At 44.9% G+C, this 23,965-nt stretch overlaps 1 protein-coding gene across 1 annotated transcript in view; it reads left to right on the forward strand.

Annotated features, from left to right (window-relative positions):
• Positions 1-719: 719 nt before the first annotated feature.
• LOC129700804 (elongation of very long chain fatty acids protein 1-like) overlaps positions 720-23,965 on the forward strand; it is a 79,768-nt gene continuing 56,522 nt past the window's right edge. The window contains exon 1 of the mRNA XM_055641504.1: positions 720-876. The gene's annotated coding sequence lies outside the window, so the exon portion shown is untranslated. The remainder of the gene's footprint in view (positions 877-23,965) is intronic.

Genomic DNA, 23,965 nt, shown 5'->3' on the forward strand with positions numbered 1-23,965 from the left:
GATGATAGGTTACACAAAAAAGCTGGAGAAACTCAGCGGGTGCAGCAGCATCTATGGAGCGAAGGAAATAGGCAACGTTTCGGGCCGAAACCCTTCTTCATCCATGAATGGATGATATTTTGGGTCACGAACTTTCGACCCTTCCTCAGTCTGAAGAAGGGTCCCGACCCGAAACGTCACCTACCTATGTTCTCCCCATAAAAGAGGCAGTGTTGATATAGTGGACTCTTATGTAGGACATTAAAATGACTTCATGCCACTCCTTTGCTGAATCCTAGCCCATCTTCCCCATCAGTTGCTCCTCCACGTGTCTTTGTTGGGATTTCTGCCCTGGGTTATTTCCTCTCCCTTGCTGTCACAACGCGAGTTTATTCTGTTCCGAATAAAGTTAACACCGGAGTCCTTGAGAACGGGTCACTTCCTGGCGCGTTTGCCGCAAAATGAAAGAGCCGGCAAAGTCCGCGCTTAAAAAGAAAAATGCCGCAAAGTTCGCGGAAATAGAGGTATGAGTCGGCTGCCGCCCCGAGTGAAGGTTAAACGCGATTCAGCCATCAAGGGTTTGGCCGTTACGATAGAGAGGGAAAGAGAGATTGAGCCAAAGTCCCCGCGTCAGTTTCACCCACAGCTTGTCAATTACGCCGCGTTTCGAGGTGGTCCTTCAGACATCATTTCCCCCTTTTCCTCGCGAACAAATGAGTGTCCAGATTGCTATCACTCCCCACCGCTGATCTCATCTCCCTGTCCAACCAGCTGAAGCGCTGCCCTGGGCTCGCTGTGCTGTCATCCCATCAGCTGATACGCGGGCAGGGCCAGAACAAGTTAACTTTTGGGACCACCTTCTTTCTTTTGTACAAACTCCAGCAAGTCTTGCTCCAGGTGAGTAATGGGTTTGGGGTGGGTGCAAATAAAACGACACCTCTCAGGAGTTTCAGCTCCTGTCCCGGGTTAGTAGCGAGGGCGGTGAGACTTCATCTGTTCAGGTCTCTCTGTGATTCACACAGCGATTTCAAGGCTTGCGAATATCACCGCCCGGCGTGACTGCCCCAGTCCCAAACTTGTGACAACCCCAGCTCTTAGTTGAGCCCGGTGCAAGTAACTTGGATGTTAACTTTCGCTTTAACTTGGATGTCAATTTTCTTTGGGGAACTAACGTTCCTGCCTCCCCCGTCTCTCTGTCACTTCCTCCGAAGCGGTATTCACATGAATTATATTGTCAGTAATTTTATTTTCCATAATGGCCGAACGAGCTTGGAATGTTTGTTAAAGAAGTATGCATTTCCGGCTTTTCTACTCAACAAATCTATCGTCTGTAGAAGGGTGCCGACGAGAAACGTCGCCTATCCTTATCCTCCGTAGATGCCACCCAGACCCGCTGAGTTACTCCAGCGCTTTGTGTTTTTTGTAAATCAACATTGCAGTTCCCTGTCTCAATCTACTGTTGAAAGTAATTCATTTCAAAACACCTCCCTTCTTTCACAATGCAAGTGTCACACCACACCGAAAAACCGGCTTAACGTTACCAGAGCCACTGCTGAATTGGTGTGAAGATATTTCCCCCTTTTGGTACAGAGGCGAGTAGTTGCAGCGCTTGGAGATATAATCCCCTTGTGCTAAAGGCGCACCTAAAACGTGACTGATAAATTCTCCGGTTTAAAATTACCCCAGGGTTAACGTTTGGACCATAACCCGACTTTTGTGGGGGGTTCATTCATTGTGAAACATTAACACGATGTGATCGGACGCTAGAGTACACGGATAAATGGGACTTGCAGATATGTCTTTAGACTAATATTGCCATTTTAAAACTTCTCATGACGCCAATGTTGTAGCCAGAACTCTGCCCGCATTAATTGCGAGTTAACTAGGAACTTCGATGGGGGATATTAGACCGATGGGTGTCTAAGACTAGTTGGCTGGGCTCGTTCCCGGCTGGTTCTGTGGTCCTGTAAGATCAGGAAATCGTTCGGCGACTTTTTAGCCGCACGTGTTCCTATCTCCAGCATGTTTGTGGCTGTACTCGAGGGCTAGATGAGGTTACAATCAAAGATACTAGAGGAGCCTCTAGAATCTTTGGCTACAATGTTAGGAACCCGATAACTCCCCGTTTAGTTGTTTTGTATGAATAGTTAGTGAAGGCAGACGATTGGTGTATTTTGGGGATTAAAAAAAACTTGGAAATGCTCGGAGTGCTGTCTCTTCAAGATTACACTTCATAAACTGAAACATTTTGGATTGGTTCTTCAATCAGCATTGGCCTAACAGACCAATTTGGCCTTCTGCACCACGTGTTCTTTAAGAGTTCAATTTGTAACACTATCAGTGTTAATTACAAAAGCAATGTTTTCTGCACCCTACATCAGCAAGTCTATTGTGTAGGAAGGAACTGCAGATGCTGGTTTAAACCAAAGGTAGACACAATATGCCGTAGTAACTCAGTGGGTCAGTCAACATATCTGGGGACAAGGAATGGGTGATGTTTCGGATCAAACCCTTTAGCAGACTGAGTCTGAACGACTGAATCTGAAGAAGGGTTTCCTCCATGAAACGTCACGTATTCCTTTTCTCCAGAGATGTTGCCTGAACTGCTGAGTTACTCTGGCATTTTGTGTCTAGCCTATTTATTGTGTTTCCCTGCAACTGGGATCACAGTCCCCCCTCCCCTCTACACCCCCGGCCCACCTTCGCCAATCTTTGCACATCCCCAATCCTGGACTTACCACTCATTACTTTAATATCATGTTCCATGTATCTTCTTGTGTTTTATGACTGTTGGCGGTAGGGTTGCAAACTGTCCCGTATTAGCCGGGACATCCTGTATAATGGGCTAAATTGGTTTGTCACATACGAGACTGCCCTTGTCCCGTATTTGACTGCTACTACTCTGTAATCACCAGAAGGCCACGCTTACAGACAGATCCTAGATCTGACACAACAGCGTGCGTGCATGTTGCATGTGCTGTTGACGCCACACATGAGTGATTCACCAGTCATCCAATCACCCCCCCCCCCCTTATGCGCATCAGATGTACGCTATATTTTGTCAATTCCTACCAAAACAAAAAGTTCCAGTAACGTCTGGTGTTCGATGGGTTTGGCATGTGCAAATATGGACGGATAAACCTGCAAAAAAGGAAAAAACAGTGCAGCTATAACAAGCAATGGGAAACAAAAAAGTCATGGGTTAAGCCCGGCAGTGGTGATGATGAAGGCCTTCTGCACTTTATGCCGTCGGGAATTTGTCCCTTATTTTGACCTTTTGTCCCTTATTTGGGAGTGAGAACGTTGGCAACCCTAGTGGGCAGACCAATTTCCCTCTTCGGATAAATAAAGTTCTTTTGTATCGTATTGTATCATAGTTTGAGGTTTGTTGCTACAAATGTTTTGGGTCTTTGTGTAACATAATATAATCTTGCCAACCTACGGTTATCTACATTAATGATGAGGATGGGATTGACTTCTCAAGCCCTTGCTTTCAATCCATTCAACCATGTTATCACTGCAAGGAAAACGTTATTGGATTGGTCAGTGGCTTATAGTAGCTGAGTGGATATTCTCTACAGAGTCGGTGGCTAGCTCTACAAATGGTTGTACACAGTGCTCAAGTAACTGTGGGCCAGGCATCACCTAATCAACGTTGACTCTTCATCAGACTCTGTGGAGGCATCATGAGCCAAAACATCGACCATTCATTTCCTCCACTGTTGCTTGACCTGCTATGTTACTCTTATATTTTGCTCATGATTCCAGCATCTGCAATTCCTGTGTCTCCATGAGTGGTTGCTTCAGTTGAAGGTTGTCCATCTCCTCTGTGCTGCCCGCTGGAAGCGCTCTCGGTATATAGATCGAAGCAAAAAGCTGCTAAGTCTAGTGAGTAGCAGTCCAAAGTAAACGTAGTGGACCAAGCTCCACTTGATTTTCTTTTACCCCATGGTTTCATAAGAGGTAGGAGCAGAAAATTAGGCCATTCAGCCCATCGAGTCTACTCTGCTATTCAATCGCACTGATCTGTTTTCCCCTCTCAACTCTATTCTCCTGCCCTTCTTCCTCCCATTTCTTCTGATTTGTGCTTTATAAGATTTGTTTGAAGAGTACTGATTAATGTTTGTCTCAAACTAGGGAATACTGTGGTTGGCTTTCATTACATTTTTTGTCCTTAAAAACAACCAGCTGGATGTCCATTTCTTTAATTACTATCCCATTATTCCTGATCAGTGTAACATGGTGCTACTTCATTCCTCCATTCAAACAAAGTTCAGCAACTACTTATTAAGTTCATTTATGGAAGAATATTGATCCCCAGTCCTCGTGGAACAATATTCCAGCACAAATCTGTCTAGCACTGCTGGTTAGTGCTTCAGAACACACAATTATGTTAAAGAATTTAGTGTTGGTTGGCACCTTTTATTTGTTTTGTGCAGCTGAAGGGATCCTGTTTTTCACCATTTCTTCCTCACGGGCTATAACCATGTTTATTTTATGTGAGTTTTTTTGTACGCTACCACCTTTGTGTTGTACAAAGAGCGCTATATTGTTGGAGCTGCCATCTTAAAGAATAAAAGGGACTCAAAATGCTGGAGTAACTCAGCAGGTCAGGCAGCATCACTTGAGAAAAGGAATAGGTGACTTTTCTGACCGAGACCCTTCTTCAGACCTCTCAGTCTCGACCTGAAAAGTCACCTATTCGTTTTCTCCAGTGATGCTGCCTGATCCGCGGAGTCACTCCAGCAATTTGTGTCCATCTTCGGTGTAAACCAGCATTTGCAGTTTCTTCCTACACTTAAAGAATAATGCCCCTGTCCCACTTAGGAAACCTGAACGGAAACCTCTGGAGACCATGTGCCCCACCCAAGGTTTCCGTGCGGTTCCCGGAGGTTGCGGGTGGTTGCCAGTGGTTGCAGGTAGTGGAAGCAGGTAGGGAGACTGCCAAAAACCTCCGGGAACCGCACAGAAACCTTGGGTGGGGCGCAAAGTCTCCAGAGGTTTCCGTTCCGGTTTCCTAAGTGGGACAGAGGCATAAGATGTTAATCTTAGTGTAGTCTGCCTATTAAAGCGGACATAAGAGTACTGAAAGAAGCAATGAGGATCACAGGTAAATAATGTTTTACTCCTTGGATAATGATACCAATAAAAGAAAGAGCTGGCAGTGTTTTCTTCCCACAGTGAAGTTCTCTTGAAGAAAGACGCAAGTCCTGGAGTAACTCAGCAAATGTTTTAAGTGTTAGTTTACGTAGGAAATATCATTGCTAATTATGTGCACCAATTTTCTAAAAAGGGCAATGGGGTAAGTGATGAGATCTGTTTTTAATCACAAACTGATCAGATGGTACTGCATTACAAGTGTGTTTTGGGTAATGAAAGGAAGGGAAAAAAACGCAGATTAAAAGGCCAGGAAGATTATGAAAGGCTTCTGGGTGAATTGAAGGAAATAAACTTGCTTTCTGAAGTCTCAAATAAGAGTTGGACTCGCAGGCGATGAAAAAAAGAGATCTTGTGGATGCAGGAAAAGTTGAATAATCTGCATGAGTTTCCAAGACCACAGTTAAATAAACTTAAGGGAAGGGGAGGTTGGGTAATACTGATGTAACTGGAAAAATTGAAATATGAAAATACCACATGACTTGTATGCTGAGGGTGTTACAGAAGAAAAAGCAGAAACTCTACATGCAACCGTTTTGGTTGTTGAAATTGTGCCATGGGGCAGCTGTTTGACTCTATACCTTCTGTGTTCATGTGGGGAGCAAACTGTCGGACTGGCCAAAGTGTCGGGTTAAATAGGAACTTCAGTAGAAATCCATGGAATGAATGGTCAGCACATCGTAATCATTAATAAAAGTTGCTGTGTGGAAATAATATATTGATGGTTGACAAATTTAGATCTTTTTGATTCTTAAAAAGTTTGTTGATTAAATGCTCTGAAAGTGCTTGTAAAAAAAGGGATGATTTTATTTTTAACCAAAAGTATGATAGTTGTTTAGTTCGGTTCAGAGATACAGCAGGGAAACAGGCCCTTCGGCCCACCGAGTCCATGCCGACCAGCAATCACCCAGTACACTAACACAATCTTACACACGAAGGACAATTTTACCGAAGCCAATTAATCGACAAATCTGTATGCCTTTGGAGTGTGGGAGGAAACCAGAGCACCCGTAGAAAACCCGCGGTCACAGGGAGAACAAACAGACAGTACCCATAAGTCAGGATCAAACCCAGGCCTCTAACACGGTAAGGCAGCAACTCTACTGCAGCCACCGTGACGCCCCCATTTTGGATTGAAGACTTGGAAGAATTTGTTATCTTCAGGTACACAGTTAATTGTGGTGTCCTATCTAAACTTGGCATACACCCCAAGTTTGCTGATGATAGTTTTAAAGAAACAAATGACATGGACAATTTAGATTAGTCATAGATATCAGATAATATTTAAAGCAGGGTTCATTTTATGACCTAAATGCATAAAACAATCCTGGAATGGGCCCTTTGCCCTACATGTTTGTGCCGAACATAATGCCTACTTAAACTAATCCCTTCTGCCTGCAAATGCTTCAAATATCTATATTTCGGTAGTTCTTTAAAAATATTCTTACCATTTAATTTCTCTCACACAGTGAGGGGCTGTAAGATTCCAAAATCCTTCCAATGAGATTTTAGCTGCGTTTCTGCCAGTTTAAATGAACCTGTGATTTGCCTCGTGTACTTGCTAGTTTTAAATGCGTACGAGAAATGTGATTTTATTTTGAAGCCTACAATATAATGACATTTCAACATCACAGATGTATTAAAAGCTATTCCATTCTCCTACCACTGCTCCTACAAAGATTGAAGATTAACCAGTTGACACTCCAGATTGGAGCCGGCAGGAAATGTTGCAAAACTAATCTCACCGCAGCTATTAATGACAGGGCACTGGAGCATGATTAGAGAGTTTGTAAAGTTCAGACCAACCCTTCCCCTAAATCAATTCCTACTGATTTCTTGTCCTTTGTCCTTGGATACAATGTCTAAGTTCCTCTTCTGAGCAGTGACCTTCAGAAGATGCCGCATGGTTCCATTTCTTTCCTCATTGTACTTACAAGTGTTACAATCAGGACACCTCTGGTGCCTTGCAGAATTAGCCATCCTTTGCTCAATCTGAAGCATGGTGGTGGGTCTCAGCAGGGTATTCTTAAGGTGGGAGGAATTGCGATGGGAACCATTAGACGTTAGAGAGATGCAAAGTGGAAACAAGCCCTTCGGCCCGCTGAGTCCACGCCAACCAGCGATAACCCCGTAGCACTATCCTACACAGTAGGGACGATTTGGCATTAACAATAGCCAATTAACCTACAAACCTGCACGTCTTTGGAGTGTGGGAGGAAACTGGAGCACCTGGAGAAAACCCACGCGGTCACAGGGAAAACATACAAACTCCGTAAAGACAGCACACCTAGTCGGGATCGAACCTGGGTCTCTGGTGCTGTACGGCAGCAACTCCACCGCTGCGCCACCGTGCTGCCCCCTATCATACCGTCACTCAACTTTATAGGACTTTGGTTAGGCTGCATTTGGAGTACTGCGTGCAGTTCTGGCCAGCTCGTTCCAGGAAGGATGTGGAGGCTTTGGAAAGGGTGCAAAGGAGGTTTAACAGAATGATAATGCCTGGATTAGGGGGAACTGGCTACAGGTAGAGGTTGGACAGACATGGATTGTTTTTTCTGTAATGCTGGATGTTGGGGGTAGACCTGACAGAAGTATATAAAATGATGAGAGGCAAAGATTGGGTCAGAATATCTTTCCCAGGAAGGAGAAATCAAATACTAGAGAGAATAGCTTTAAGGTGAGAAGGGCAATGTTTAAAGGAGATGTGCGAGCAAGTTGCTCTACACAGAGGGTGGCGAGTGCCTGGAATGTGCTGCTAAGGGTGGTGGTTGAAGCATATAGTGGCATTTAAAAGGCTTAAGATAGGCTTATGGCTGTGCAGGGGATGAGGGATAAGGGTCATGTGCAGGTAGGTAAGTGATGTTTTTGATCGGCACAGGCAATGTGGGCCGGAGGACCTCTTCTCGTGCCCGACTGGTCTATGTTCTGTATTTTAACATTGGTGATTTCCTTTCTGCTTTCCACTTGACAACTGGTTTATTCTCTGTCTGTTTATTTTCCACTTCTTTTAAACAAAGAAGCCACCCGGAGACTGTGAGCTAGGCTCGCTGCTCAGTTAATCATCGTGTTTTCAGCCAAAACCGCTCTACTGTGGAAGAGGGTGAAGAGGAAGCTCACCCTTATTTCTCAACCATCGACATTCTAGTCATGGTGGTGAAATTGATTGTCCAGCTGGTGGGAACTGGAGAGAGACACAAAGTGCTGGAGTAACTCAGCGGGACAGGCAGCATCTCTGGGGAGAAGGAATGGGCGACGTTTCGGGTCGAGACCTTTCTTCAGACATAGAAACATAGAAATTAGGTGCAGGAGTAGGCCATTCGGCCCTTCGAGCCTGCACCGCCATTCAATATGATCATGGCTGATCATCCAACTCAGTATCCCGTACCTGCTTTTCCATACCCCTTGATCCCCTTAGCCACAAGGGCCACATCTAACTCCCTCTTAAATATAGCCAATGAACTGGCCTCAACTACCCTCTGTGGCAGAGAGTTCCAGAGATTCACCACTCTCTGTGTGAAAACTGGTATTTGATCAGACGTAGACAGGCACACAATTCTGGAGTAACTCAGCAGGACGGGTAGCATCAACATTTGCTGGTTATGCTCAATTAATGTCCCATCACTGTTTGGTGATCCTAGCTCCCAGGCAGGTGCCAGGTTTGTGTATGATGCATCTCCAATGGTCTTTTAACAGGGGAGTGGGCATGGTTTAGACACAACATGCTGGAGAAACTGGGTTAGGCAGCATCTCTGGTGAAAAATAATTGGTGATGTTTCGGGTCGGGACCCTTCTTCAGGCCAAAAGATCGAGAAGGCCAGAACTAATCAGGGTGGCAACAAATGACCTCAGGATGTGTGGAGTCCCCAGTGGTCCGCTGGTGGATTGGGAAGCTGTGCTAATGACAGGAGTATAAGGATACGAACAATGGAAGTTGTAGGATGACTAGGGTGGGAGAGGAGGGAGTGGGGGGAGAGAGGAATGCAGAGGTTACTTGAAATTAGAGAAATCAATGTTCATACCGCTGGGTTGTAAGCTGCCCAAATGAAACATGAGGTGCTGTTGCTATTTAGCTTGGCTCGTTTTTTGTCATTTGGAGAAGTAACTTCAGATTTCCATATCAACATCATGCCTGCAATTACAATTTGCTGTTCTCTTCCCACCCGACTTGTGGTTTTGGTGACACACATACTGACTTTAATGTAGTTTTAAACTCTGGATATGAAGGAGCTGCAGATGCTGGTTTAAATCAAAGATAGACACGAAACGCTGGAGTAACTCAGAGGGACAGGCATCATCTCTGGAGAGAAGGAAACGGTGACGTTTAAAATCTGGGCTTCTGTGCATTTATTTTGTGCTGTAATGTTTGCCAGGTGGTGGAAGCTGGTGACTTGCATTTACCACTGCCTAGTCGTGCTATCAAAGCATTTTATCAACATGTCTTGCAACTAGTCATTGCAGAGGGAGTGGGAGGAAACATATTAAACAGGGAGTGGTGTGCTGGGAGGCACACTAGATTAGATACCACTCCTTTTAAGTCCTGTAAAATTTCATTCATTTCAAATGAGTCACTGCTCAGTGACTTTTTTTTTTAATTTTGTGATCTGACTCGTGTTAGATGAGTACTTTATCCATTAAATAAAGTATACACAACAACACGTGATAACTTGCTTCATTTTATTAATGATTTAATATTGTTAACTTTTAACACTTTTAGCACCACTTAAAAGTAATTTACTCAGGTTAAAAGGGATACGTTTAGAAACGTACAGGTCAAACGCGGGCAAGTGGGCCCTGTGTAAATGGGGCATCTTGGTCAGCATGGACATGTTGGGCCAAAGGGCTTTTGCCATGCTGTATGAATCTATCTTTATTGGACTGCAGAGTTTATAACAAAATAAAAGTAATCTTTAACAGCTAAATCAACCAGTGACAACACACGACGCACTGCAGCCAAAGCCTGCAATGTGTGAATTATCTGAAATTTGGCCAGGTCTACTGGAAGGGAGGTAAACTGATTACAGATGCGGTGCTGTTTGAGAAGGTAGATATTATTTGAAGATACACAAAAATGCTGGAGAAACTCAGCGGGTGCAGCAGCATCTATAGAGCGAAGGAAATAGGCGTCGTTTCGGGCCGAAACCCTTCTTCAAACTTCTTCAATATTATTTGAAGTTAGCTGAAGAACTAGTTTAACCAGCTGGGGCAGTTAGATGCAGATGGGAATGTTAGGGCCATTATTCAAAGAGGATCAGTTGCACAAGCTGTGTTGGTGACAGGTGGAGATATATGGACCGTAGAAAAGCACAGGACAGGGACTGGGTCCTTGGCCCACAATGTCCGCACTGAGCATGATGACGTTAAACCACTCTCCTCAGCCTGCACGTGATCCATATCCCTCTATTCGCTGCATATTCACATGCCTATCCAAAAGCCCCTTAAATGCCATTATCGTATCTGCCTCTACCACCACCCCAGCAGCACATTCTAAACATCGACCACTGTGTGTGTGTGTGTGTGTGTGTGTATGTGCGTGTGTGTGTGTGTGTGTGTGTGTGTGTGTGTGTGTGTGTGTGTGTGTGTGTGTGTGTGTGTGTGTGTGTGTGTGTGCGCGTGTGCGTGCGTGTGTGTGTGTGTGTCTGCTTGTGTGTGTGTGTGTGCGTGTGTGTGTGTGTCTGCTTGTGTGTTTTTTGCTCCGCATAGAAGTCTTAGGCCATGATCAAAAGCAACTAGTTTTGTTGAAATCACTAAGGCTTTTAGAAGGCACTATACAAAGAGAGACCAGTCTACTTAAGTCTTTGTCCAAAGAGAGGTCCCAACCAGAAAATAGATACAAAAAGCTGGAGTAACTCAGCAGGACGGGCAGCATCTCTGGAGAAAGTGAATGGGCGAACTTCTAATGGCACTCATTCCTTCTCCAGAGATGCTGCCTGTCCCACTGAATTATTCCAGCTTTTTGTGTCAATCTTCGGTTTAAACTAGCATCTGCAGTTCCTCCCAACCAGCAAAAATCATTCGTCCATGTTTTCATGTCAGGATGCTGCCTGACCCGCTGAGTTACTCCAGCATTTTGTATCTTTATTTCCTAAACTAGTATATGCAGTTCCTTGTTTCTACCAGCCTACTATGCCATTAGAGCGTTTTAAGGATGAGGAAATGCAGTTACTTAACTTTGCCTTTGATGTATTGTACATATCTAATTTGCCCAAAACCAGGGCTGTTTCCTTTGTGTTATTTGTCGTATTACTTTGCCTGCCAGTATCAATGCAGCCATTTTATCTTTCATTCGTTAGTCCTAAGCTGCATGTCTTCCATTCATTTGTCCTAAGTACCATCTATATCTATCGTCCCCCTTTCCCCCCGACTCTTAGTCTGAAGAAGGGCATCGACCCGAAACGTTACCCATTCCTTCTCTCCAGAGATGCTGCCTGTCACGCTGAGTTACTCCAGCATTTCTGTGTCTATCTTCAGACTTCAGCATTGTTTGTAGCATAGATCACAAGCTTGTGATGCATATCATGAGACTTTCATTTAAACGCCAGGGAGGAATGTGGAACTTTTAACAGTGAGATATCACTTATGCCGCAATCCCTTCGAGTTGTATTTTGATTAGCTGTGCTGATTTACATTGCTATTTAAATTGTTTGGGTTCTGAGTCTCACACTCGCCACACAGTGGGTGGGTTTTGCTTCATGTTCAAACTCCAATTGTTGTGCAATTAACCTGCTGCCTCTAAAAAACCCACACCTTGGACCTGGAGCACCTGTGTTTCATTTTGACTGGAAAGTGGCCTGAATGAAAGAAATATGAAAATAATTAGGATTTTATAATTGTGGGAAAGGTGCTCCAAGGTGTGTGCTTGTGAGAAGTGCTGGAGTAAGAGACAAAAGCTTTTTGCTGTACATAATAATCTAAACATGATTATCAAAGTGATAATAAACTAAACTGAACTCTATTCTGCCATTCAATCATGGCTGATCTATCGTTCCATAACCCCTGACAACCCTTAATTAGTTATGCCCCTGTCCCATGGACCTCTGGAGACTTTGCGCCCCATCCAAGGTTTCCGTGCGGTTCCCGGAGGTTGCAGGTGGTTGCCGGAGATTGCAGGTAGTGGAAGCAGGTTGGGAGACTGACAAAAACCTCCGAGAACCGCTCGGAAACCTTGGGTGGGGCGCAAAGTCTCCAGAGGTTTCCGTTCAGGTTTCCTAAGTGGGACAGGGGCATAAGGGTGTTTCTCGGCAGGAGGAATAGAGCCGGTTTCAAAACTCAATTGGTTTTTATCTTGAAGCTGTCGATGGCTGTGGGTGAAAGTGTGGCTTAACAGCAATGGCCATGCAGAGGAAATGTAAAGTCAATCTTGAACTGATGAATGTTGCTTCTAGTCTATATCGCCAGATCAGAGATTAATTGCTGTTTGTCTGACAAGCTGATTGGCCTCAGAACTGCATATATTTAGAAATTTTAAATTGACTCAGATTTTTGGACATCCTGAGGATGTGATAAGTTGCTGAAAACTGAAGTAAAATCAGGTAGTCCTGACTTCACACCTCCTGCAATAAAATGGCCACATTTTCTATTTGTTTCTAGTTTGCATTAATATGAAGAATTTCACATTAGCGCCAACAGTTTCATTTCTTTTGAGTAAAATACAGACTCTAGGATCAGATGTTTCCTTTTGTTAAAGGTCTCAAAGTTTTATTTTAAGGAATTATCAACCACTTTGCAGAATTTTGTACAGTCTGAGATCTCCTGGACAATTCGCACTGCGGCAACTCTGATCTCTCAAAACCGAGCCAGCCTCAGAACCGTTACTTTGCGATTTCTCCACTTCCAGATTTCTATTTCTTTAATTGAATTTAATTTGTTTTGTTTAATCAAAGGTGCAGCGCGGAAACAGGCCCTTTGGCCCACCAATTCCGCGCCGATCAGCGATCACGTCGTACACTAGCACACACTACACGCCAGGGACAATTTACAATTTTACCAAAGCCAATTAAAATACAAACCTTTACTTCTTTGGACTGTGGGAGAAATCCCACACGGACACAGGGAGAATGCAAAAACTCCTTAGAGACAGCAACCGTAGTCAGGATCGAACCTGGGGCTCTGGTGCTGTAAGTCAGCAGCTCTACCGCTGTGCCACTTATTTGTATCTTTGTTTAATTTGAGTGTCAAACTGTGCCCCCCTGGGAAATGAATACTTCTTAGCCTCTTTTATGTGCTTTTTAAAAATAAAATAAGCCTTTGTTATATATTTGTACTTGTAATGCAGTTATAACAGTCTAACTACAACAGCTTCATGATAAATTGGATAGACCTCTGTTTTATTATTGTCTTGCGCTGATTGACCTTGGTCACAATGCTGTGTCATCAAAGCATTACACAGCACACGAGTTGGCCCATTCCTTCTCTCCAGAGATACTGCCTGTTCCGCTGAGTTACTCCAGCCTGTTGTGTCTATCTTCTGTGTAAACCAGCATTTGCAGTTCCTTCCTGCACATGGGGTGGCCATTTGTCCAACCATGTCAGTGATGTCTGCTTGAACGTGCTGCCTAGTTATTTCGAGCTTCAAGACCAAGCTCTGTAGAATCCACCCTGGTGTTGAATGCAGTATTCATTAAGTGAGCCATTGAATCAATTTCCAACATGCTTTCAGATCTTGCAATAGAGATGATGGAAATATGATATGATCCGATCAAACTTTATATATCCCAGGAGGCAAATTGTTCTGCCAACAGTCATAAAACACAACAATATACATAAACGATGAAATTAAAGTGATGAATGGAAAATCCAGGATTGGGAATGTTCAAAAATTGGGGGAGGGGGAAGGGAAGGGAAGGGTAGACTACCCCACGACAGAAGGGGGAGGTATTGTACAGTTTGATAGCCACAGGAACGAAGGATCTCCTGTGGCATTCCCTGCTGCATCTTGGTGGAACCAGTCTGTTGCTGAAGGTTCTCCTCCGGATGATCAGTGTGTCATGGAGGAGGTGAGCTGTATTATCCAAGATGCTCGCAGTTTGAGGAGCATCTTCCCCTCCAAGACCACCTCCAATGACTCCAACTCCACCCCCAGGACGGAGCCTGCAAACATTTGCTTATATTTATTGTGAAACTGGGAATGGGACCAACACTCATGCACATTGGTATCTGCTGCCAGGCTTGCTTGTGCTTCAGGTTAAAACAATGAAGACTAGGCCTGGCTCCATTCTGTTCTTCCACATATTATGTTCAGCTATGTGGACAATGCTCTAATTGTTGTTGAGACCCAGCTGCCTGAGTTATTAAAAGCACAGTAAATGGGCTGAGAAAATTTCAAACTACAGAAATGGATACCTTTTGGTGTCATGTTTTTACCCTGCAGTGGAAAAAAAAACACCAAATCTTTCTGATATCATTGGTGCCTCCCATGGCATAGGTCTCCTGATAAAGTTGTCCTTGCCTATTGGTAGTATTCTGGGACGGAAAACCCGGGGGGGGAGGGGACACGTCCCCTCCATGTTTTGAGAGGTGGGGGACATCCCCCCCCCAAGTTTTTGTGATCCCGATTTTAAAATCTACGTTTTTAGCGCTGGATTGAGCCTCCGAAGCCGTACGTGCGTGCGTGTGTGTGTGTGTGTCCCCGTCCCCTCCATGTCGCTTGTGCTAGTACATTATTAACCCTGGTGATCATATTGAATGGCGGTGCAGGCTTGAAGGGCCGAATGGCCTACTCCTGCACCTATTTTCTATGTTTCTATGATGGGAGATGGGTGATTCGCTCTGGCTCCTGATCTCAGTAAATTAAATCACTAAAACATGGTCGTCACTTTTCTGGGGGGGGGGAAATGGGGAGAGAGATGGGAAGCGGGGGGGGTGGGGGGTTGGTGGGGAAAGAGAGGCTCATAGTGATGTGCTGTCTGGTAATGGGCCCTTTGGCCCACTGAGTCCACAATGTGTGTCGGGCATCCACTTACTGCAATCCCCTTTTATTTGCTCCACTTTCCCGTCAACTCTCTCCTTCTAGGTTATACCACTCGCTCACAACTCATGGCAATTGATGCTGGTTAATAAACTCACTGACCCACAAGCTCGTGGGAGGAAGCGTAGCACTTGGAGCAAACTCGTAGGGTCACAGGGAGAACATGCAAACTCCACACAGATGCCACCAAAGGTCAGGATCGAGCACAAGTTGCTGCAGCACGAGGCAGCAGCTCTCTTAGCTACGCTAGTCTTCTGCCACTGCGTTGTTTCATTTTGGGGGGGGGGGGCAGTTGATATCTATGGTGAAGCCAGCAGTTGGTGTTTGCTGCTGTGACAGGTCACCATTTTGGTCAGTGTGGTGAAGGTCTGTTGGGTAAAGAGTTCCAGACTTGGGGCCCAATAGGGAAGAAACAACAACACATTTTCAGGGGGACATTGAACCCAGGAGGGGGCACTGCCCTCGTTCCCCAAAGATATCAGTTCCTCAAAAAAAAACACCATCGGTGAGCGGTTACGATACGATATAACATTATTTATCCCAGGAGGGAAATTGATCTGCCAACAGTCATAAAAATACATGAAACATGAAATTAAAGTGACGAGTGGAAAGGATTCGGGATGTGCAAAGATTGTGTGGGGAGAAGGGAGTCAGTCTCGGTCTACCCCACGACAGAAGGGTGAGGAGTTGTACAGTTTGATAGCCACAGGGAAGAAGGATCTCCTGTGGCGTTCTGTCCTGCATCTCGGTGGGATCAGTCTATTGCTGAAGATGCTCCTCAGGTTAAAGACCCTGTGCTGCTGTGATGGAGGGTGTGGAAGCATGAATGACATGAGATGATCTTTAATGAAGCTACCCTGGCCCAGGCAACTGAGTTGTCTCCTGATGCCCTGGGAGTGGACTGACATCTGTTTTCCCCTGTTTGAGGTGTTCCTCCAAGCATTAGATATTTCCCCCCTCCCCTCCCCGTCCATTAACCTTGTGTTTACTTGGTTTCCTTGATACAAAGATGCTGCCTTGATATCGAGGGAATTTGTTCTCCCCACATGTTTTTGGAATTTAGCTCCTTGATCCATGTTTGGAACAAGATTGTGATTAGGTCTGGAACCAAATGGTCTTGGCGAACCCACACTGGCTATTGCAAAAGAGGTTTAGTATAGCGATACAGCATGGAAATGGATCCCTTGGCCCACCGAGTCTATGCTAACCATCGATCGCCTGTTCACACTGGTTCCACTTTATCCTACTGTCTTATCTACAGTGAGAGATGTCTAGTAGTCATCTACACTACTACACACTGGGGACAATTTTACAGAGGCCAGTTAACCTACAAACCCCACACATCTTTTGGATGCGGGAGGAAACTGAAGAACCCGGAGGATACCCATGGAGAGCGTGCAAACTCCACATTGACAGGTCGGGATCGAACCCACGTCTGTGGCACGGTGAGGTGGCAGCTGTACCTGCTGCACCACTGTGCCACAATGAATAAGTACCACCAGGCAGCACAGACCTTTCATCACTTTGCTGTGTGTTCATTCACAGACTAGGCAGTAGTTGAAGAAGGGTTTCGGCCCGAAACGTCGCCTATTTCCTTCGCTCCATAGATGCTGCTGCACCCGTTGAGTTTCTCCAGCAATTTTGTGTACCCCCAGTAGTTAACAGGACTGGATCTATCTAGCTTTTTGTTAACAGGATGTACCTGGACAATTTTCCATATTGCTGCACGGATGTCAGGTTTGCAACTGTGTTCGAACAGCGTGGCTATTTCAGGAGCACCGATCTTCAAGCCACAGCTAGGTGTTGTCAGTGCACTGTTTCTGAAATAAAAACACAAAATGCTGGAAAAATCCAGCTGGTCTGGTGATATCTGTTTTTCTTTCCACAAATGTTGCTTCCCTTCTGACTTTCCTGTTCTTAATGCAGTTTTTATCCTCCTGTTTTTGTGCAGAGGGATCTCAGAGTCCAAGTTTATAGCTCACTGAAGGTGGTTCATAAGTGATAAGAGCAGAATTAGGCCGTTCGGCCCATCATGTTTCAGGGGGGAAAGATTAAAGGAGATGTGCAGGGCAAGTTTTTTTACATTGAGTGATGGGGGGTTTGGAATGCATCACCAAGGGTGGTGGTGAAGACAGATACGATAGTGGCTTGGAAGTGCTGGAAATAGTGGAATATAGGTATGGTTTTTGACACAAACATTGTGGGCTGAAGGGCCCGTTCCTGTGCTGAACTGCTCTATGGTTTTTATACAGATTTCCAATATCTGCACTTTCGTGATTCTTTGTTACTCCTGCTTTGATTCTGGCCTCGTGTGAGTGACTCAAATTTGATTAAAACTAATTTCTGTGATGGTGGGAATTTCACGAGGAAGCCAAAATATTATGGTTTTCTTGGTGAACACAGTTGCAATTTGTTCAACTTTTCCTTTCACATGCTGAGCCCTGACGCCATTGAGAAGAAAGGAGTTCTTGAACACCTCTTGCTCTCTGTCAGCTGAATAATTGTCCCCCACTATCTGCAACTAAATATGACAGGTGTGGAGAGCTTTGATCAGATCCATTTGTCATGAGATGCCTGTTGCTCCCTTATTGCATGTGATTCTGCCTGTATTAATATGCAATTGGACCTTCTTTGTAGCTTCCAGGTGCTGTCTGTACGGAGTTTGTACGTTCTCATTATGACCGTGTCCGTTTGCACTGGGTGTTCAGGGTTCCCCCCACACTCTAAAGATGTACAGGTTTGTAGGTTAATTGGCTTCTGTAAAAAAATTGTAAATTGGACCTAGTGTATAGGATAGTGCTAGTGTACGGGGTTTGCTGGACAGCGCGGATTCGATGGGCCGAAGGGCCTGTTTCCGCGTTGTATCTCTAAACTAAACAGCTTCACGTGGCTGTACCCTGGCTTATGGAAGGACCATTCAGAATCTTGATGATGTAAGGGAAAGGAACTGTTCCAGAGTCTAGTGGTAAATGCTTTCAAGCTTTTTATTCCAAGCTTAAAGATTGGATTCTTGCCGATGCACCAGGGCCAATTAATGTACCACACTTTATGTCTTTGGGATACGGGAAGAAACCAGAACACCCAGAGGAAATCCACAGTGGGAACTTGCAAACTCTCCATGGACAGAGGCCAGAGTCTCTGGTGCAGTGAAGTCGTGGCTTTACACTAGTTGCATTACTGTGCAATCCATATCAGTGAGCAGTGAATGTGAGGGAACAAGAACAAGTGAGGAATTGCCCGAGTGAGAGTGTCCATCAGTGGAGAAAAGATATTGAGTAAACGAAGAATTTGTCTGGAATCAGGCCCATACGAAGGCAGTGGTGTGGGCTGCTTTGGAATCAAGACTCTGCATTTTAGTGGAATGCATGGGAGGAATGAATTCGACATTGTTTAATAGATTTAAAGGAAGCAAATTTTATGTTGTGATGTCAAATTTTTGTGAGAACTGCACAAATTCTGGATGGACACATACGTCAGATTAAAGGGCCAGAAGTACTTGCAAAAATCTGGACATAGAAACATAGAAAATAGGTGCAGGAGTAGGCCATTCGGCCCTTCGAGCCTGCACCGCCATTCAATATGATCATGGCTGATCTTGCAGATCTTGCAGATTCAACGGTAGCATGGATGGGTCTGTTGAGGCTCCAAGCTTCTCCTGCTTGCTCTCCCTCCACTTGCAGCTCTCCAATCAGTGCCTTATTAAATTTTGAGGAGAGATAAATACAAAATTAATCCATCTCTGCATCTTGCCACCTCTTTGGTGGATAGAAATGCTGACAGTGTGCACTGAACTTTGCTCAAAGAAGGGTTTGGAGAGGGAATGGTCTGCTCACTGTACGGGCGACACGGTGGCGCAGTGGTAGAGTTGCAGCCTCACAGCGGCAGAGACCAGGGTTCGATGCTGACTGCAGGTGCTGTCTGTTTGGCATTTGTACGTGGTCCCTGTGACTGTGTGGGTTTACTCCAAGGCTCCAAAGTAAGCTAGGAGCCTTGGGGTAAGCTAGTACTGGAAATGTGGATCACTTTTTGAAGCTACATTGAATTTTGTATGTGGAGCCCAGGTAACGTTGGACACGAGATTGCCCTGTTTATAGAAACACCAGTAGATTTGATAAAGATAGACACAACATGCTGGAGTAACTCAGTGGGACAGGCAGCATCTCTGGAGAGAAGGAATGGGTGATGTTTCGGGTCGGGACCCTTCTTCAGGCTCCTCCAGCATTCGGTGTAAACCAGCATCTGCATTTCCTTCCTACACAGTAGATTTGAAAAGATGGACTTGTTTTCTTAAAGTTACGAAAGAGAAGATTCCAAAAGATTCCAAACCCCCGATCAGTCTGAAGAAGGGTTTCGGCCCGAAACGTTGCCTATTTCCTTCGCTCCATAGATGCTGCTGCACCCCCTGAGTTTCTCCAGCTTTTCTGTGTAACCTTCCAAATGGATAGTTGGCCATGTGGTTCTTTGTCAGCCCGAGATGAGGGGGGATCTTATAGAAACTTACAAAATTCTTAAGGGGTTGGTCAGGCTAGATGCAGGAAGATTGTTCCCGATGTTGGGGAAGTCCAGAACAAGGGGTCAAAGTTTAAGGATAAAGTGGAAATCATTTAGGACTGAGATGAGAAAAACATTTTTCACACAGAGAGTGGTGAATCTGTGGAATTCTCTGCCACAGAATGTAGTTGAGGCCAGTTCATTGGCTATATTTAAGAGGGAGTTAGATGTGGCCCTTGTGGCTAAAGGGATCAGGGGGTATGGAGAGAAAGCAGATACAAGATACTGAGTTGGATGATCAGCTATGATCATATTGAATGGCGGTGCAGGCTCGAAGGCCTACTCCTGCATCTATTTTTCTATGTTTCTACTCTAGTTATTGATGCCACTGTTACAGTGGGTTTGTTCGCTCGTGTGTCAGGCGATGTAGATCGCTGTTGGCTTCTGTCGCCGTCCAACATGTTGACAGAATTGTCGCCCGAAGCGTCACAGAGGAAAAGTGATCCACATTTCCTGTACTAGCTTACCTTCCCCAGAGCGGCAATGACCATAATCTCGAACTTCTGATCTTCAAAAAAAGAGACTAGAGACTTCTAGTAAGGGAGGACATGCAACAATGGACCCTTAACTCTTCAAAAACGCACCACCTTATATCACTGGAACCAACATGTTTCACTTCAATCCATTTCAGGTGAATTTCCACAAGAACTATAAAGCCATCGACTGTTTCATTCACTGTCACCTACTGCATGGCCCACTTTACACACCGGGAAATCTTGGGGTAGCCCAGTCACTCTGGCATGCCTTTGCTAGAAATACTTCATTTAGTGAAGTGAAACATGTTGGAAGAAAGGTGATAACATGGATTGGTATGAGCATGTTGAATAGAAAAAAAGGACAAATAAAAAATAGAATTATACTTTGGATCTCACGGTGGTAAATAGGGCCATAGATTGTAATGAAAATGAACTGCAAGATGCTAGTTTATGCCAAAGATGGACACAAAGTACTGGAGTACCTCAGCGGGTCAGGCAGCCTCTTTGGAGACAAAGAATCAGTGATGTTTCGAGTCGGGATCATAAGGTCATAAGTTGTAGGAATAGAATTCGGCCATTCAGCCCAGCAAATCTACTCCGCCATTCAATCATGGCTGATCTATCTCTCCCTCCTAACCCAATTCTCGTGCTTTCTCCCCATAACATCTGACATATTTAGCCTTGAGTTGAAAATTTCTAGACTCGCCAAAAAAATCTTATCAACGAATTTCAAGACCACGTTGTATTGATCTTCAGTCTCATTACCAATGTGTAATCATGTGCACCTGAACTCCAGCAATGCAGTGTGTGCAGAGAAACTGAGGGACAGACACCGAATGTTTACATTGGCTTCAAAACCGCTTGACCTTGCTCGCTCCCTTTTTCTTTTGCTCACGAGTGCAGAGATGGCAGAGCAGTTAAATTATCTGACTCATTTTCAGGAAGCACAGACCAATAATTCAAAAAACAGAGTTCTAATCCCACTCGGGCCGCTATGGAATTTAAACAAAAGTCTAAGTCATTAGTAGCAATGGCTACAAAACTACCGGATGGTCAAAAGAAAGTCCAACTGGTTTGTTCATGTTGTGTGTAATAAGGAACTGCAGATGCTGGTTTAAACCAAAGATAGACACAAAAAGGTGGAATAACTCATCGGGACAGGACGCATCCTTGGAGAGAAGGAATGGGTGACGTTTCAGGTCTGAAGAAGGGTCTCGACCCAAAACGTATCCCATTTCTTCTCTCCAGAGATGCTGCCTGTCCTGCTTTTTGTGTCTATCTTTACGCCATTTGGTGAGGAGATCTCCCTTTCTCATCCAGTCTGCCTTTAATGTAACTTAAGACTAATCTGTGTAACTCAAGAGTGTCCTAATATGAGGAAGGACATCCTTGTGATTGAGGTAGTGCTGCGTAGGTTCACGAGATTGATCCCTGGGATGGCGGGACTGTCATATGAGGAAAGAATGAAAAGATTAGGCTTGTATTCACTGGAGTATAGAAGGATGAGGGGAGATCTTATAGAAACATATAAAATTATAAAAGGACTGGACAAGCTAGATGCAGGAAAATGGTTCCCAATGTTGGGCGAGTCCATAACCAGGGCCACCACAGTCTTAGAATAAAGGGGAGGCCATTTAAGACTGTTTTCACCCAGAGAGTTGTGAATTTGTGGAATTCCCTGCCACATCGGGCAATGGAGGCCAAATCACTGGATGGATTTAAGAGAGAGTTAGATAGAGCTCCAGGGGCTAGTGGAATCAAGGAATATGGGGCAAACGCAGGTACGGGTTATTGAGTGGGGACGATCAGCCATGATCACAATGAATGGCGGTGCTGGCTCGAAGTTGCCGAATGGCCTCCTCCTGCACCTATTTTCTATGATCTATGATTAAGAGTGCATTGCGTCGTCACTTCCAGGGATCGCCGTGAGGAGGCTTCGGTCATGATCCCTACAACTGGGTGGGAGCTGTTCAATATGATCACCAGAAATGCCCTGATTTCTGGAAGTGCCGCCGAGGTGCATTTTGCAGCAACCTGCTGTTGGTGTTGGGCACTCGTGTTGACCCTTGCCAAGATGTATTCCTGGATACTCCTCGCAGTTAAAGTCGATTTAATAATTAAAAGCCATCCATGGTACATCCTGAAGAAACCAGTGAGTGCCAATCTGTTTCGTCCTCTCTCTCCTCTGGTCCTTCCTAACCACCGTTCAACACAATAGGAGTAACATACTTGACATTCTTAGCTGACGTTTTCAGTTTCACTTGCACATAACGAGCTGCCCAGCCTAACGGAGACAAAGAATTTCAGCTGATCCCTGGCCCACATTGTTGCTGCCTAGCCAGTAGGATTCATTCCGTAAAAGTATAGGCTGCAGGCACATGCCTATGATCCCACATTTGAGCGATGGGCTTGGGTAAAGATCTGAAATGTGATTTTTGTGATAAAACAGGGTGGATGTGGTTGACTACTTTAATCAGAATGCCTTCAATCTGTTGAACAAACTAATCATCGTGGACTTCAACACCCGAGGCTGCCCTGGAGAATGCAATTCAATATCTTGGTTTAACCTGTAAAAACATTGAGGAAGATAGAATGTAAGTGATGAGTGTGGGAGAGCCTAGGACTAGAGGTCATAGCCTCAGAATTAAAAGGCGTTCTTTTAGGAAGGAGATGAGGAGAAATGTATTTATTTATGTGTTTAAGAAGGAACTGCAGATGCTGGAAAATCGAAGGAACACACAAATGCTGGAGAAACTCAGCGGTGGCAGCAGCATCTATGGAGCGAAGGAAATAGGCAACGTTTCAGGCCGAAACGTTGCCTATTTCCTTCGCTCCATAGATGCTGCTGCACCCGCCAAGAAATTTATTTAGTCAGACGGTGGTGAATCTGGATTCTTTGGCGTATGGGAGAAAACTGGAGCACCCGGGGAAAACCCACGTGGTCACTGGGAGATCATCCAAACACCGTACAAACAGCACCCGTGGTCAGGATCAAACCTGGGTCTCTGTTGCCTCCCTGATGTGTGGGAAGTGAACGTGAAAGTGAGATCACATAGAACTAATGCGAGTGGGTGATAGGTGGTCGGCATGGACTTAGTGGGCCAAAGGGCCTGTTTCCATGCTGCATCTCTATAAACTGCAAACTATAAACTAAAACTAAAGAGGAGGAGGAGGATGCTTTTCTTCTTTCTCACCCTCCTTACCATTCCAAACCCACACAGCAAAAACAGACTGGGCAGCACTGTAGTTTTATTGTTTTGATTGTTTGACATCCCTCCGTTGGTGTTTTCGAATCATTTGTCACCATTAATTTTATAACGTTATTTTATAGCATTGAAAATTTGGTTACCGTGTGAATGAGGTAGCCTTGACACTCCCATCCCACTCCATCTCTCTCATTAAGAGCGTGCATACATTTCAATACTACCTGGATTGATGAGCAGGGAAACAAAATATATGTGCTGTGCTCAGCTTTGTTTTTCCGAGGCCACACCGACCAGCGATCCCCGCACATTAACCCCACCCTACACGCATTGGGGCCAATTTACACTTGTACCAAACCAATAAACCTACAAACCTTGAAGAAGGGTTTCAGCCCGAAATGTTGCCTATTGCCTTCGCTCCGTAGATGCTGCCTCACCCACTGAGTTTCTCCAGCATTTTTGTCAACCTACAAACCTGTACGTCTGTCGTGTGGGAGGGAACGGGCGCACTCGGAAAAAACCCGAAAAAAGTCACGGGGAGAACGTACAAACTCCGTACAGACAGCACCCGTAGTCAGGATCGAACCGGGGTCTCCGGCGCTGAAAGTGATGCAAGGCAGCAACTCCACCACTGA

The sequence above is a fragment of the Leucoraja erinacea genome, chromosome 10, assembly GCF_028641065.1.
Source record: "Leucoraja erinacea ecotype New England chromosome 10, Leri_hhj_1, whole genome shotgun sequence".
In the NCBI taxonomy this organism is placed as follows: domain Eukaryota; kingdom Metazoa; phylum Chordata; class Chondrichthyes; order Rajiformes; family Rajidae; genus Leucoraja; species Leucoraja erinaceus.